The sequence below is a fragment of the Pristis pectinata genome, chromosome 18, assembly GCF_009764475.1.
Source record: "Pristis pectinata isolate sPriPec2 chromosome 18, sPriPec2.1.pri, whole genome shotgun sequence".
Lineage (NCBI taxonomy): Eukaryota > Metazoa > Chordata > Chondrichthyes > Rhinopristiformes > Pristidae > Pristis > Pristis pectinata.
In genome coordinates this window covers 40,576,151-40,589,734 of record NC_067422.1, presented here as the reverse complement: position 1 = coordinate 40,589,734, position 13,584 = coordinate 40,576,151, and positions in this window count along the sequence as shown.

Genomic DNA, 13,584 nt, shown 5'->3' with positions numbered 1-13,584 from the left:
CCATGATGTCTGTGCCAAGCTGATACCAATTTAAACTAATTGCTTCTTTTATAAATTTTATTTACAGCATGGTAACAGGCCCTTCTGGCCCAACAAGCCCACGCCACCCACTTTAAACCGCCAAATTAACCTACCCGTACGTCTGCACCTAATCCTTATTGCTCCATTCCTGCATATTCGTCTGCCTAAAAACCTTTTGAATGCCACTATCGTATCTGCTTCCACCCCTGACAGCCCATTCCAGGCACCCACCAATCTCTGTGTAAAACATTTACCCCGCACTTCTCCTTTAAACTTTCCACCTCTCACTTTAAAGCTATGTCCTCTAGTATTCAACATTCCTACAGTGAGAAAAAAGATTGTCTATCTCTGCCTCTATAATTTTATAAACTTCTATCAGGTCTCCCCTCAGTCTCTGCAGCTCCACAGAGAACGACCCAAGTTTGTCCAAGTTAAGGAACAAGAAAGGAGCAGTTACTCTACTAGGAGTATTCTATAGGCCCCCCCCCCCCCCCCCCCCGGTAGCAGTAGAGATATAGAGGAGCAGATTGGCAGGCAGTGTTTGGAGAGAAGCAGAAATAACAGGGTTGTTATAATGGGAGACTTCAACTTCCCAAATATAGACTGGAACCTGCTTAGTGCCAAAGGTTTAGATGGGACAGAATTTGTTAAATGTGTCCAGGAGGGATTCCTGATGCAGTATGTTGACAGGCCGACTAGAGGGAATGCCATATTAGATCTAGTTTTAGGAAATGAACTGGGACGGGTGAAGGATCTATTGGTGGGTGAGCATTTGGGGGACAGTGACCATTGCTCCATAACCTTTAAAATTGTCATGGACAGGGACAGGTGCAGAGAGGACAAGAGGTTTTTCAATTGGGGAAGGGCTAACTACGAGGCTATAAGGAGAGAACTTGGGAGTGTAAATTGGGATGTCCTTTTTGAAGGAAAATGTACCATGGGGATGTGGTCGATATTCAGGGATCTTATGCAGGATGTTAGGGATAAATATGTCCCGGTGAGGCAGAGAAGGAATGGCAGGGTGAAGGAACCGTGGGTGACGAGAGAGGTGGAACGACTTGTTAGGGAGAAGAAGGTAACATACGTGAGGTATAAGCAGCAAGGTTCAGACAGGGCCCGTGAGGAATATAGGGTAGCAAGGAAGGAACTTAAGAAAGGGCTGAGGAGAGCTAGAAGGGGACATGAAAAGGCTTTGGCTAGTAGGGTTAAGGAAAATCCCAAGGCCTTTTTCAAGTATGTGAAGGGTAGGAGGATGGCTAGGGTGAAGGTAGGTCCAATTAAGGACAAAGGTGGGAGAATTTGTCTGGAGGCGGCGGAAGTGGGAGAAGTTCTGAATGAGTACTTCTCTTCGGTATTCACCAGGGAGAGGGGTCTTGATGATGCGGAAGGGAGTGCTGGTAGGGGTAATGTTCTCGAGGTTGTTGATATCAAGAGGGAGGATGTGTTGAAGTTGTTAAATAATATTAAGACAGATAAATCTCCGGGGCCTGACGGGATTTTCCCCAGGCTGCTTCGAGAGGCTAGGGAGGAGATTGCTGAACCGCTGGTAAGGATCTTTGAGTCCTCGTTGTCTATGGGGGTGTAATAGGGACAGGCCAGGGAATTATAGACCAGTGAGTCTCACGTCTGTGGTGGGTAAGCTGTTAGAAAGGATTCTAAGGGATAGGATTTATGAACACCTAGAGAATCATGGACTGATTAGGGACAGCCAGCATGGCTTTGTGAAGGGAAGATCTTGCCTCACAAGCCTGATAGAGTTCTTTGAGGAGGTGACCAGGAAGATTGATGAGGGCAGTGTGGTGGATGTGGTTTACATGGATTTTAGTAAGGCATTTGATAAGGTTCCTCATGGTAGGCTTCTTCAGAAGGTCAGAGGCCAAGGGATCCAAGGAAGCTTGGCTGTGTGGATTAGGAATTGGCTTGCATGTAGAAAGCAGAGGGTTGTGGTGGAAGGAGTGCCCTCGGATTGGAGGGCTGTGACTAGTGGTGTCCCGCAGGGATCGGTTCTGAGACCTCTACTTTTTGTGATACTTATAGATGACTTAGATGAGGGGGTGGAGGGCTGGGTTAGTAAGTTTGTGGACAACACTAAAATAGGCGGTGTTGTGGATAGTGTGGAGGGCTGTTGGAGCTTACAGAGGGATATTGATAGGATGCAGAGCTGGGCTGACAAGTGGCAGATGGAGTTCAATCCGGAGAAGTGTGAGGTGGTACACTTTGGAAGGACAAACTCCAGGGCAGAGTACAGGGTAAACGGCAAGGTACTTGGCAGTGTGGAGGAGCAGAGGGATCTGGGGGTTCATATTCACAGTTCATTGAAAGTTGCCTCACAGGTGGAAAGAGCAGTTAAGAAGGCCAATGGGATGTTGGCTTTCATAAGTCGTGGGATTGAGTTTAAGAGCCGCGAGGTTATGATGCAGCTTTACAAAACTCTAGTTAGGCCACATTTAGAGTACTGTGTTCAGTTCTGGTCGCCTCATTATAGGAAGGATGTGGAGGCATTGGAGAGGGTGCAGAGGAGATTTACCAGGATGCTGCCTGGATTGGAGGGTATTGAATACGAGGAGATGCTTAAGGTGCTAGGGCTTTATTCACTGGAAAGGAGGAGGATGAGAGGAGACATGATAGAGGTATATAAAATATTGAGAGGAATAGATAGAGTAGACAGTCAGCGCCTCCTTCCCAGGGCACCAATGCTCAAGACGAGAGGTCATGGCTTTAAGGTTATGGGTGGGAGGTTCAAGGGAGATGTCAGAGGGAGGTTTTTCACCCAAAGAGTGGTTGGTGCATGGAATGCACTGCCTGGGGTGGTGGTGGAGGCAGATACATTGAACAGGTTCAAGAGCTTGTTGGATAGGCATATGGAGGAATGTGAGATAGAGGGATATGCGGGAGGAAGGGGTTAGGTAGTGTGAGGGTGGTCTGATGGACGGCACGACACGGTGGGCCGAAGGGCCTGTTTTGTGCTGTATGGTTCTATGGTTCTCCTTATAGCACATACCCTCTAAACCAGGCAGCATCCTGGTGAACCTCTTCTGCACCCTCTACACAGTATCCACACCCTTCCTGTAATGGGGTGACCAGGACCGTACACAATACTCCAAGTGCGGTTTGACTAAAGTTTTATATAGCTGCAGCATGACTTCCTGACTCTTAGACTCTATGCCCCAAGCAACGAAGACAAGCATGCCATACCTTTTTCTTTCCACCCTATAAACCTGTTCAGCCACTTTCAGGGAGCTATGGACTTGGACCCCAAGACCCCCCTGTACTTCAACACTGTTAAGGGTCCTGCCATTAACTGTGTCCTGTCCCTTTACATTTGATCTCCCAAAGTGCAACACCTCACACTTGCCAGGATTAAGCTCCATCTGCCACTTCTCTGCCCATATCTGCAACTGATCCGTATCCCACTGAATCCTTTGGCGATCTCCTACACCGTCCACAACACCACGAAGCTTTGTGTCACCTGCGAGCCTGTGAACCCCCCCCCCCCCATGGACATTGACATCCATCACAAACAGCAGAGGTCCCAGCACTGATGTCCATTTCCAGTTATGGATTGATGAGGTGTGTTTTCAATGGAGTGTCAGAGGTCCTGGCAGAGGTGTACAACACAATGAGAAACAAAGGACAGGAGATGCTGGAATCAAGATGAAAAACACGATGATGCTGGAGGAACTCAGCAGGCCAGGCAGCATCCGTGGAGAAAAGCAGGGGGTCAACTTTTCCGGTCCCTCCAGTCATCCGTCCGTCAGTCATCCCTCACTCCAGGGAGGATGAACCAAAAACAGAATTTCTAATATTTCCTTTACAACATTGAGGCCAATCACCCCTTCAAATCCAGGCCAGCTCTCAGAATTGTCCCACCCTCCCCCAGGACCATGAAATCACCCCTGATGTGTTACTGCAGTCCACAGATCCTCCCTCACCAATACTTGCACAGCTCACCTTGCTGCCATTTGTCAACCTCCTTCTCCTCCTCTCGATGCCCAGAGGTACTTGGGACATCCTCCTTCCAGTCACCCAGCTCCCTGTGGCCCATTTAAGCAACACCACCCACTCACTCTGATCACAAGATGATCACCCTCACTGATGGAAGAGTTTCTCATACTGATGGAAGAGTTCCCCTCACTGATGGAAGAGTTTCTCTCACTGACGGAAGAGTTCCCCTCATTGATGGAATTTTCCTCATTGATGGAAGAGTTCCCCTCACTGATGTAAGAGTTTCTCTCACTGATGGAAGTGTTCCCCTCACTGATGCAAGAGATTCCCCCACTGATGGAAGAGTTTCCCTCTCTGATGGAAGAGCTTCCCTCACTGATAGAAGAGTTTCCCTCACTGATGGAAGAGCTTCCCTCTCTGATGGAAGAGTTTCTCTCACTGATGGAAGAGTTTCTCTCACTGATGGAAGAGTTCCCCTCACTGATGCAAGAGATTCCCTCACTGATGTAAGAGTTTCTCTCACTGATGGAAATGTTCCCCTCACTGATGCAAGAGATTCCCCCACTGATGGAAGAGTTTCCCTCTCTGATGGAAGAGCTTCCCTCTCTGATGGAAGAGTTTCTCTCACTGATGGAAGAGTTTCTCTCACTGATGGAAGAGTTCCCCTCACTGATGGAAGGGTTTCTCTCACTGATGGATGAGTTTCTCTCACTGATGGAAGAGTTCCCCTCACTGAAGGAAGAGTTCCCCTCTCTGATGGAAGAGTTTCTCTCACTGATGGAAGAGCTCCCCTCTCTGATGGAAGAGTTTCTCTGACTGATGGAAGAGTTTCCCTTACTGCTGGAAGAGTTTCCCCCACTGATGGATGAGTTTCTCTCACTGAACTTGAGAGGCTTCGGCAAGCAGAGGCTAAGGATGCGCTTGCTCTCAGGAGGTAAGGCTGGGTAAGTTCCTTTAATTAATTTAATTAACTTAGGAGTAAGTAATGAAGGCAGCAGTTAGGGCAGTATGTGGGAAGTCAGTGACAGCACACTTGCCCTGATGACTATACCTGTAAAAGGTGCATCCAGCTGCAGATCCTGACAAACCGCGTTAGAGAACTGGAGCTGGATGAACTTCGGATCATTGTGAGGCAGAGGCGGAAATAGACAGGAGTTTCAGGGAGATAAACACCCCTAAAAGTCATGAAGCAGGTTGCTGAGTGACTGTCAGGAAAGGGAAGGGGATTAGACAGAAGGAGCAGTGCACCCCTGTGGCCGTTCCCATCAACAATAAGTATACCGTTCTGGATACTGCTGGTGGGGATGACCTACCAGGGACAAGTTGCAGTGGTCACATCACTGGCACCGAGACGGGACCCTCAGCACAGATAGGAGGGAGGGTAAAGAGGAGATCAGTAGTGATAGGGGATTCGATAGTTAGGGGGACAGATAGGAGGTTCTGTGGGAGAGATCAAGAATCCCGGATGGTCTGTTGCCTCCCTGGTGCCAGGGTCTGTGATATCTCAGATCGAGTTCTTGATATTCTCAGGAGGGAGGGTAAGCAGCCAGATGTCATGGTCCTGCAAAGAGAGTTTAGGGAAATAGGTGCAAAGTTGAAGGACAGGACCTCCAAGGTTGCAATCTCAGGATTGCTACCCGTGCCACGTGCTAGTGAGGCTAGAAATAGGAGGATCATGTAGCTAAATACATGGCGAGGGAGGGCTTCAGGTTTCTGGACAATTGGGTTTTGTTCCAGGGAAGATGGCACCTGTTCCAACGGGACGGTTTACACCTGAACTAGATTTGCAGGGGGAGGGGAACCAGAGTGTTAGAGCAGATAGTGAGAAGGAGGAGGAAGAAGGTCATGCGAGATCTGCAGGTATCGACAGAAATCAAAGGTTTGTACATGATAGAAATGTTCTCAGGTGCATCTATTTCAATGCAAGGAGTATTGTAGGTAAGGCAGATGAGCTTAGGGCGTGGATTGGCACGTGGGATTACGACATTATTACTATTAGTGAGATTTGGTTGCAGGAGGGGCAGGACTGGCAGCTTAATGTTCCGGGCTTCCGTTGTTTCGGACGTGATAGAGGGGGAGGGATGACGGGGGGAGGAGTGGCGTTACTGGTCAGGGAACAGATCACAGCTGTGCGTAGACAGGACAGCCCGGAGGGCTCGTCTACAGACGCCATATGGGTGGAGCTGAGGAACAGGAAAGGTGTGGCCACACTAATAGGGTTGTATTATAGACCACCCAATAGTCAGAGAGAATTGGAGGAACAAATCTGTAGTGAGATAGCAGACCAATAAAAGAAACATAAAGTTGTAATAGTAGGGGATTTTAACTTTTCACATATTGACTGGGACTCCCACACTGTGAAAGGGCTGCATGGCTTGGAATTTGTCAAATGTGTTCAGGAAAGTTTTCTAAATCAATATATAGAGGTACCAACAAGAGAGAATGCAATACTTGATCTCCTATTAGGGAACCAGACAGGTCAGGTGACAGAAGTATGTGCAGGTGAGTATTTTGGGTCCAGTGACCATAATGTCATTAGTTTCAAGTTAATTATGGATAAAGACAGGTCTGGTCCTCGAGTTGAGGTTCTAAATTGGAGAAAGGTCAATCTTATGGAAATGAGAAAGGGTCTAGGAAGAGTGGATTGGGATAAGTTGTCTTCTGGCAAGGATGTGCTCAGTAAGTGGAAGGCCTTCAAAGGTGAAATTTTGAGAGTGCAGAGTTGCATGTTCCTGCCAGGATTAAAGGCAAAGTTAACAAGCATAGGGAACCTTGGTTTTCAAGGGATATCGGCGATCTAGTTAAGAAAAAGAGAGAGGTGTATAGCAGGTATAGGCAACTAGGAACAAATGAGGTACTTGAAGAGTACAGAAAATATAAGAAAATACTAAAATAGGAAATCAGGAAGGCAAAAAGAAGACGTGAGGTTGCTCTGGCAGATAATGTGAAGGTAAACCCGAAGGGTTTCTACAAGTATATCAAGAGTAAAAGGATAGTAAGGGGCAAAATTGGTCCCCTGGAAGATCAGGGTGGTCGTCTATGTGTGGAGCCTCAGGAGATGGGGGAAGATCTTTTCTTTACAATATTTTTATTGAATCCATGAAAAAAATACAGAGTACATGCATCAAGAAAGAGAGTAAAAATACTACTGAATATGTTGTGTTAAATCATACTTGGATTACAATACTCTAAATCAATAATCACATATAGTGGTTAGTTAATAAAGGAAAAAAACATTGAAATATTTTATTATGTAAAAAAATCTACACCCACTACCAAAACCCGAAGCTGTTAGATGGAAAAAACAGCAAGGAAAAACCTTTAAAAATGTAACCGTGTCAGCCAATATCTACGTTTTGGTCCCCAAATCAGAGATTTTGAAAATAGTTCAAAAAGGGTCCCCACAGGGTTTGAAAGTCTAGGTTGGGTTCAAAAACTGAACAGCGAATCTTCTCTAGATTCAGGTATGACATAACATCCTGTAACCACTGAGCATGAGCAGGCAGAGTAACTTCCTTCCATTTAAGCAACACAGCTCTCCTGGCTATAAGAGAAATAAAAGCCAGAATGTGTAAATCAGAAGCCTTCAAAGTTATATCTTTTTCTCCAATGATCCCAAATAATGCAGTCAAAGGATTAAGTTTAAATTTTATTTTGAAAAGTACAGAAAAAGTATGAAAGACCTCTGTCCAATATTTTTTAAGACTCTGACATGTCCAAAACATGTGAATTAAGGAAGCCACTCCATTATTGTATTTGTCACGGTAAGGAGATGTATCAGAATAAAAACGGGATAGTTTATCTTTAGGCAAGTGAGCTCTATGGACCACTTTAAATTGAAGGAGAGAGTGACGAGCACATAATGATGAAGTATTGACCAATTTAAAAATTTCATTCCAAGGTTGCTCGGAAATTAACATCTGCAAATCTTGTTCCCAAGCGTTTTTAATTTTATCTAGTGGCACCTTACTCATTCCTAGTAATCTGTCATAAATATTAGATATTGAGCCATCCTGAAAAGGTTACAAATTAAAAATTACATTTAATAAATTCTTATCAGGACTCAAAGGAAAAGAATGTAATTGAGATTCGAAGAAAATCTCTAATTTGTAAATATCTTAAAAAATGAGTTTTTGGTAAATTATACTTCGTAGACAATTGTTCAAACGAAGCAAGATTTCCTCCAACAAACAGATCCTGAAAACAAGTAATGCCTAATTTGTCCCACTCTTTAAAAACTACATCAGTCATAGAAGGTTTAAAAAAGTAATTAGAGAAAATGGGACTGGACAAAGAAAAACTCAATAAACCAAAATATTTTCTAAATTGTAACCAAATCCTCAAGGCATGTTTAACTACTAAATTATCTGTTAGTTTACTTAATGATATTGGAAGTGAAGAACTAATCAAAGAGATAATAGAAATTTTTTAACAGAATTAATTTCCGAAGAGACCCATATTGGACAAGCCTCTTGATTAATGTAATGTAACCACAACGTAAGATTTTGTATATTGACTGCCCAGTAATAAAATCTAAAATTAGGTAAGGCTAAACCTCCATTCTTTTTAACCTTCTGAAGGTGAACTTTATTTAATCTGGGATGTTTATTATTCCATATGTAAGAAGATATGATTGAATCAAGAGAGCCAAAGAAGGATTTAGGAATAAAAACAGGTAAAGCCTGAAATAGATATATAAATTTAGGTAAAATATTAATTTAATAACATTAATTCGGCCAATCAATGAAATAGAAAGGGGAGACCAACTTGATAAAACCCTTTTCACAAAGTGCAGTGAGGTGAAAAAATTTTCTTTCAATAAATGCCTATAATTTTTAGTAATTGACACCCCCAGATAGGTAAAATGATTTCTTACAATTTTAAAAGGAATGTTAATATCAAATGGTACCAAGTTATTCAGAGGAAAAAGTTCACTCCTGTATAAGTTCAATTTGTAGCCTGAAAAATGACTAAAGCGAGAAAGTAAAGAAAGCACAGGAGGTAAGGAGGCTTCAACATTAGATATAAAGAGTAGTAAATCATCAGCATATAGAGAAACTTTATGGTTAATACCTCTTCTGGAGATACCAACGATATCTCTAGATTCTCGGAGAGAAATAGCTAAAGGTTCTAAGGCCAAATCAAAGAGCAAAGGGCTCAAAGGACACCCCTGTCTGGTTCCACGTTGCAGTTTAAAAGATTTAGAATTTTGAAAATTAGTAAGAACTCGAGCAGAAGGGGATAAATAAAGTAATTTAATCCATTGGATAAAATTGGGCCCAAAGTTAAATTTCTCTAAAGTTTTAAATAAGTAATTCCATTCAATCCGATCAAAGGCCTTCTCAGCATCCAGAGATATCACACATTCCGATATTTCATTAGATGGAGAATAGATAATATTCAATAAATGACAAATATAAAAATGAGAACATCGATTTTTAATAAAACCAGTCTGATCATCGGATATAATTGTAGGTAAAATAATTTCTAATCTACGAGCTAGAACTTTAGATAAAATTTTAACATCCACATTAAGTAGCGAAATTGGTCTGTATGAGGGGGAGATCTTGAACAGTTTTTTTGCATCAGTATTTACTCAGGAAACTAGCACAGTGGATATGGAAGGAAGGGAAACAAGCAATAGTGTCATGGAACATACAGAGATTAAAGAGGAGGAGGTTCTTGCTGCCTTACAGTGAATAAAGGTAGATAAATCCCCTGGGCCTGACAAGATATTTCCTCGGACCTTGAGAGAGACTAGTGTAGAAATTGCAGGGGCCCTGGGCAGATATATTTAAAATGTCCTTAGCCACAGATGCAGTGCCAGAGGACTGGAGGGTAGCTCATGTTGTTCTGTTGTTTAAAAAAGGATCTAAAAGTAAACCAGGTAATTTTACAGGCCGGTGAGCCTGACATCAGTATTAGGTAAATTATTGGAAGGGGTTCTGAGAGATTGGATAGACAAGTATTTGGACAGCCAAGTGCTGATTAAGGATAGTCAGCATGGCTTTGTGTGTGGTAGATTGTGTTTAATGAATCTTGTAGAGTTTTTCGAGAAGGTTACCAAGAAAGTAGATGAAGGAAAGGCTGTGGATGTTGTCTACATGGACTTTAGTAAGGCCTTTGACAAGGTCCCACATGGGAGGTTAGTTCAGAAGGTTCAGTCACTAGGTATCCATGGAAAGGTTGTAAACTGGATTCGAAATTGGCTGTGTGGGAGAAGACAGAGAGTGGTAGTGGATGATTGTTTCTCAGACTGGAGGCCTGTGACTAGTGGTGTGCCTCAGGGATCTGTGCTGGGGCCATTGTTGTTTGTTGTCTATATCAATGATCTAGATGATAATGTGGTAAATTGGATCAGCAAGTTTGCTGATGACACTAAGATTGGAGGTGCAGTGAACAGCGAGGAAGGCTTTCAAAGCTTGTAGAGGGATCGGAACCAACTGGAAGAATGGACCAGAAAATGGCAGCTGGAATTTAATGCAGACAAGTGTGAGGTGCTGCATTTTGGAAGGACAAATCAAGGTAGGACATACACAGTAAATGGTAGGGCACTGAGGAGTGCGGAGGAACAAGGAGATCTGGGAGTTCAGATACATAATTCCCTGAAAGTGGCGTCACAGGTAGACAGGGTTGTAAAGAAGGCTTTTGGCATCCTGGCATTTATAAATCAAAGTATTGAGTATAGGAGTTGGGATGTTATGGTGAGGTTGTATAAGACATTGGTGAGGCCAAATTTGGAGTATTGTGTGCAGTTCTGGTCACCTAACTATAGGAAGGATGTCAGTAAGATTGAAAGAGTGCAGAGGAGATTTACTAGAATGTTGCCGGGTCTTCAGGAGTTGAGTTACAGGGAAAGACTGAACAGGTTAGGACTTTATTCCTTGGAGCGTAGAAGAATGAGGGGAGATTTGATAAAGGTTTACAAAATTATGAGGTGTATAGACAGAGTTAATGCGAGTAGGCTCTTTCTACCTAGATTAGAAGAGATAAGTACGAGAGGACATGGCTTTAGGGTGAAAGGGGAAAGGTGTAGGGGGAACTTCTTCACTGAAAAATGGGTGGGAGTGTGGAACGGGCTGCCATCTGACGTGGTAAATGCGGGCTCACTCTTAAGCTTTAAGAATAAATTGGATAGATACATGGACGGGAGAGGTCTGGAGGGTTATGGACTGGGTGCAGGTAAATGACACTTGCAGAATAAAGTTTCGGCACAGACTAGAAGGGCCATATGGCTTGTTTTCTGTGCTGTAGTGTTCTACGGTTCTATGTTGGAAGTTCTCCTCACTGAAGGAAGAGCTTCCCTCACTGATAGAAGAATTTCCCTCACTGATTGAAGAGTTTCCCTCACTGATGGAAGAGTTTCCCTCTCTGATGGAAGTTCCGCTCACTGATGAAAGTTCCCCTCACTGTGATGGAAGAATTTCCCCCACTGATGGAAGAGTTTCCCTCACTGATGGAAGAGTTTCTCTCACTGATGGAAGTTCCCCTCACTGATGAAAGTTTCCCCCACTGTGATGGAAGAGTTTCCCTCACTGATGGAAGAGTTTCTCTGGTCTAAACCTGCCATGATCTCATCCAGCTCTACAAAAGCTCTTCTCACCCTTCTTTGCTCCAAACACCACGTCTGCAGTCTTACCCTGGACTGCAGTCCCTTGTCCTGCATCTGTCCTGGTGAATCTTTCATACCCTGTCGTGTATTTTGTGACGGACTTTATCCAGCACCTTCTGAAAATTCACGTAGATAACACCTCTGTTCCCTACGATAACCTTCACCGTTAGCTCATCAAATAAGATGAGGGGCCTGTCAAACGCCGTACTAAAATCCAGAGTGCCTCAGCTGTGCTGCCCTCATTAACCCTCCTGTTCACCATGCTCGGAGACCCTTCAAACCATCTGATTAGCTAAATTTGGGACTGAACAAATCCGGGCTGCTGATTGAATTTTGCCTTTGTTTTACTGCTCCTTGGAACTTTGTCCAGTAACCACAGTTCGAAGGATTGATCAGAGGCTGGGACCGTTTCCTTTGGGAAAGCACTCACAGGGGAGGGTGACTTCTCATGGAGGCAGTCTGGTACAAAGGCACAAAGTTCACACCCAGTGGCAGGCATTCGGGAAGTTTGGGAACGGCGGGAGAAGTGTGGAATGTCTCTCAAATCCAGCAGCAGAGATCTGCCGGTGGTCTGCGATGGCAGGTCGGCCTCGGAAACATTCCTGTCTCAGATGTTGGAAAGTCCTGTGTCTCAGGTCGCACCTCTGCTGAAACACAGCAGGCGGCTCAACGCCTGCAGAGTTACTGGATCAAGGGTTCCATAGTATTTGTGATAAGATTTGGTTTATTACTCATGAAGCATGCAGTAATTCAGTAGATTTATGAATTTATGTGCCTCGCTGGTTGATTAAGCCGGGGAGAGATCAGTAGGGCAGTGGGTGCAGCCGACCACTTTGATGCTGACTGGGGCGTTTTACATTACAGTTGTTGACTGGGTCTTTCATTGATCCACAGACCACTGATTGGTGCTCCTTTATCTGGGCAGAGGTGAGGTGCAGAATCTTGCAACACTCCCCTGCACACGCACCATTACAATCTGCTGAAGGCAGCTCGGAAGCAGCATTTGGATCCGATCGGAACAAATAGACTTTACTTACCAGTAAGCAGGTAAGCATCTGCCTCTTCATAGTCTCGAGCCCTCGGTCTTGTTAATGCCTCACACTGTAAACCTTTGTAGGTTTGAACCTGGGACGTGTTATCAGGGGTGTGGTGTCAGTCGTTTCCATCTGTCTCTGTACTGCTGGAACTGATCCGGTAACTGCCACAGGACTCCGTCAGGTGCTGCATTGAACCCTCTGTGAGAAATTGAGTTGTCCCATCCGCTAGCACCCTGCGAAAGAATCACAAGTGCAGTGAGTGTGGGCGGGGGTGGGATGGGGAGGGGTCAGAAAGGGCGAGCAGAGACCAGGTGCCGGGATTCACCTCTGCTGGGTTTGCACATTACGGGATGAGGGATCGGCTGGGGGAGTCTGCACCGAGCAAGGGTTCACACCAGCGTTGGTAACGACACGCACTTCACACCGGATCAGGAGTTCCCTCAAATGACAATCAATCAGCAAATGTATGGAGAGGCATCGAACAGAGGGGGCTGAGATGGACACAGATAGACGGTGAATGCTCCCCCTCCTGATCTTTCGTCACCCTGTTGTCTCCCCCACCCCCCCCCCCGCCCCCCAGCTCCCCTCCCTCTCCTCTCCCTCTTGTTCTCCCTGGCTCCCTTTTTGCTCCCGATTTCTCTCCCCATTCCAAGAAAGGGCGGTGGGCAATGACCAGGGGTAGACTCCCCGGCTGCCTGCCACTGGTGCACCGAGTCAGCCACCTCCGGGCGGGCTGCAGGGCGACGGTCGGGAGCGTTGATGCAAAGTGTGGCCTCTGTGCTGGAGGGGGCAGGCCAGGAGCAGGTGCTCACAAAGTGGGATCGGCTGATCAGGACACAATTCTCTCCCCCAAAAGGCTGTGGAATCTGTGGTCGGGAGGAACGGCGAGGCCGAGCTGAGATCCCAACCCTGGTGTGGGAGATGGTGGATCCGGACGAAGTGGAGGCCGATGAGACCGGCACTAACGCC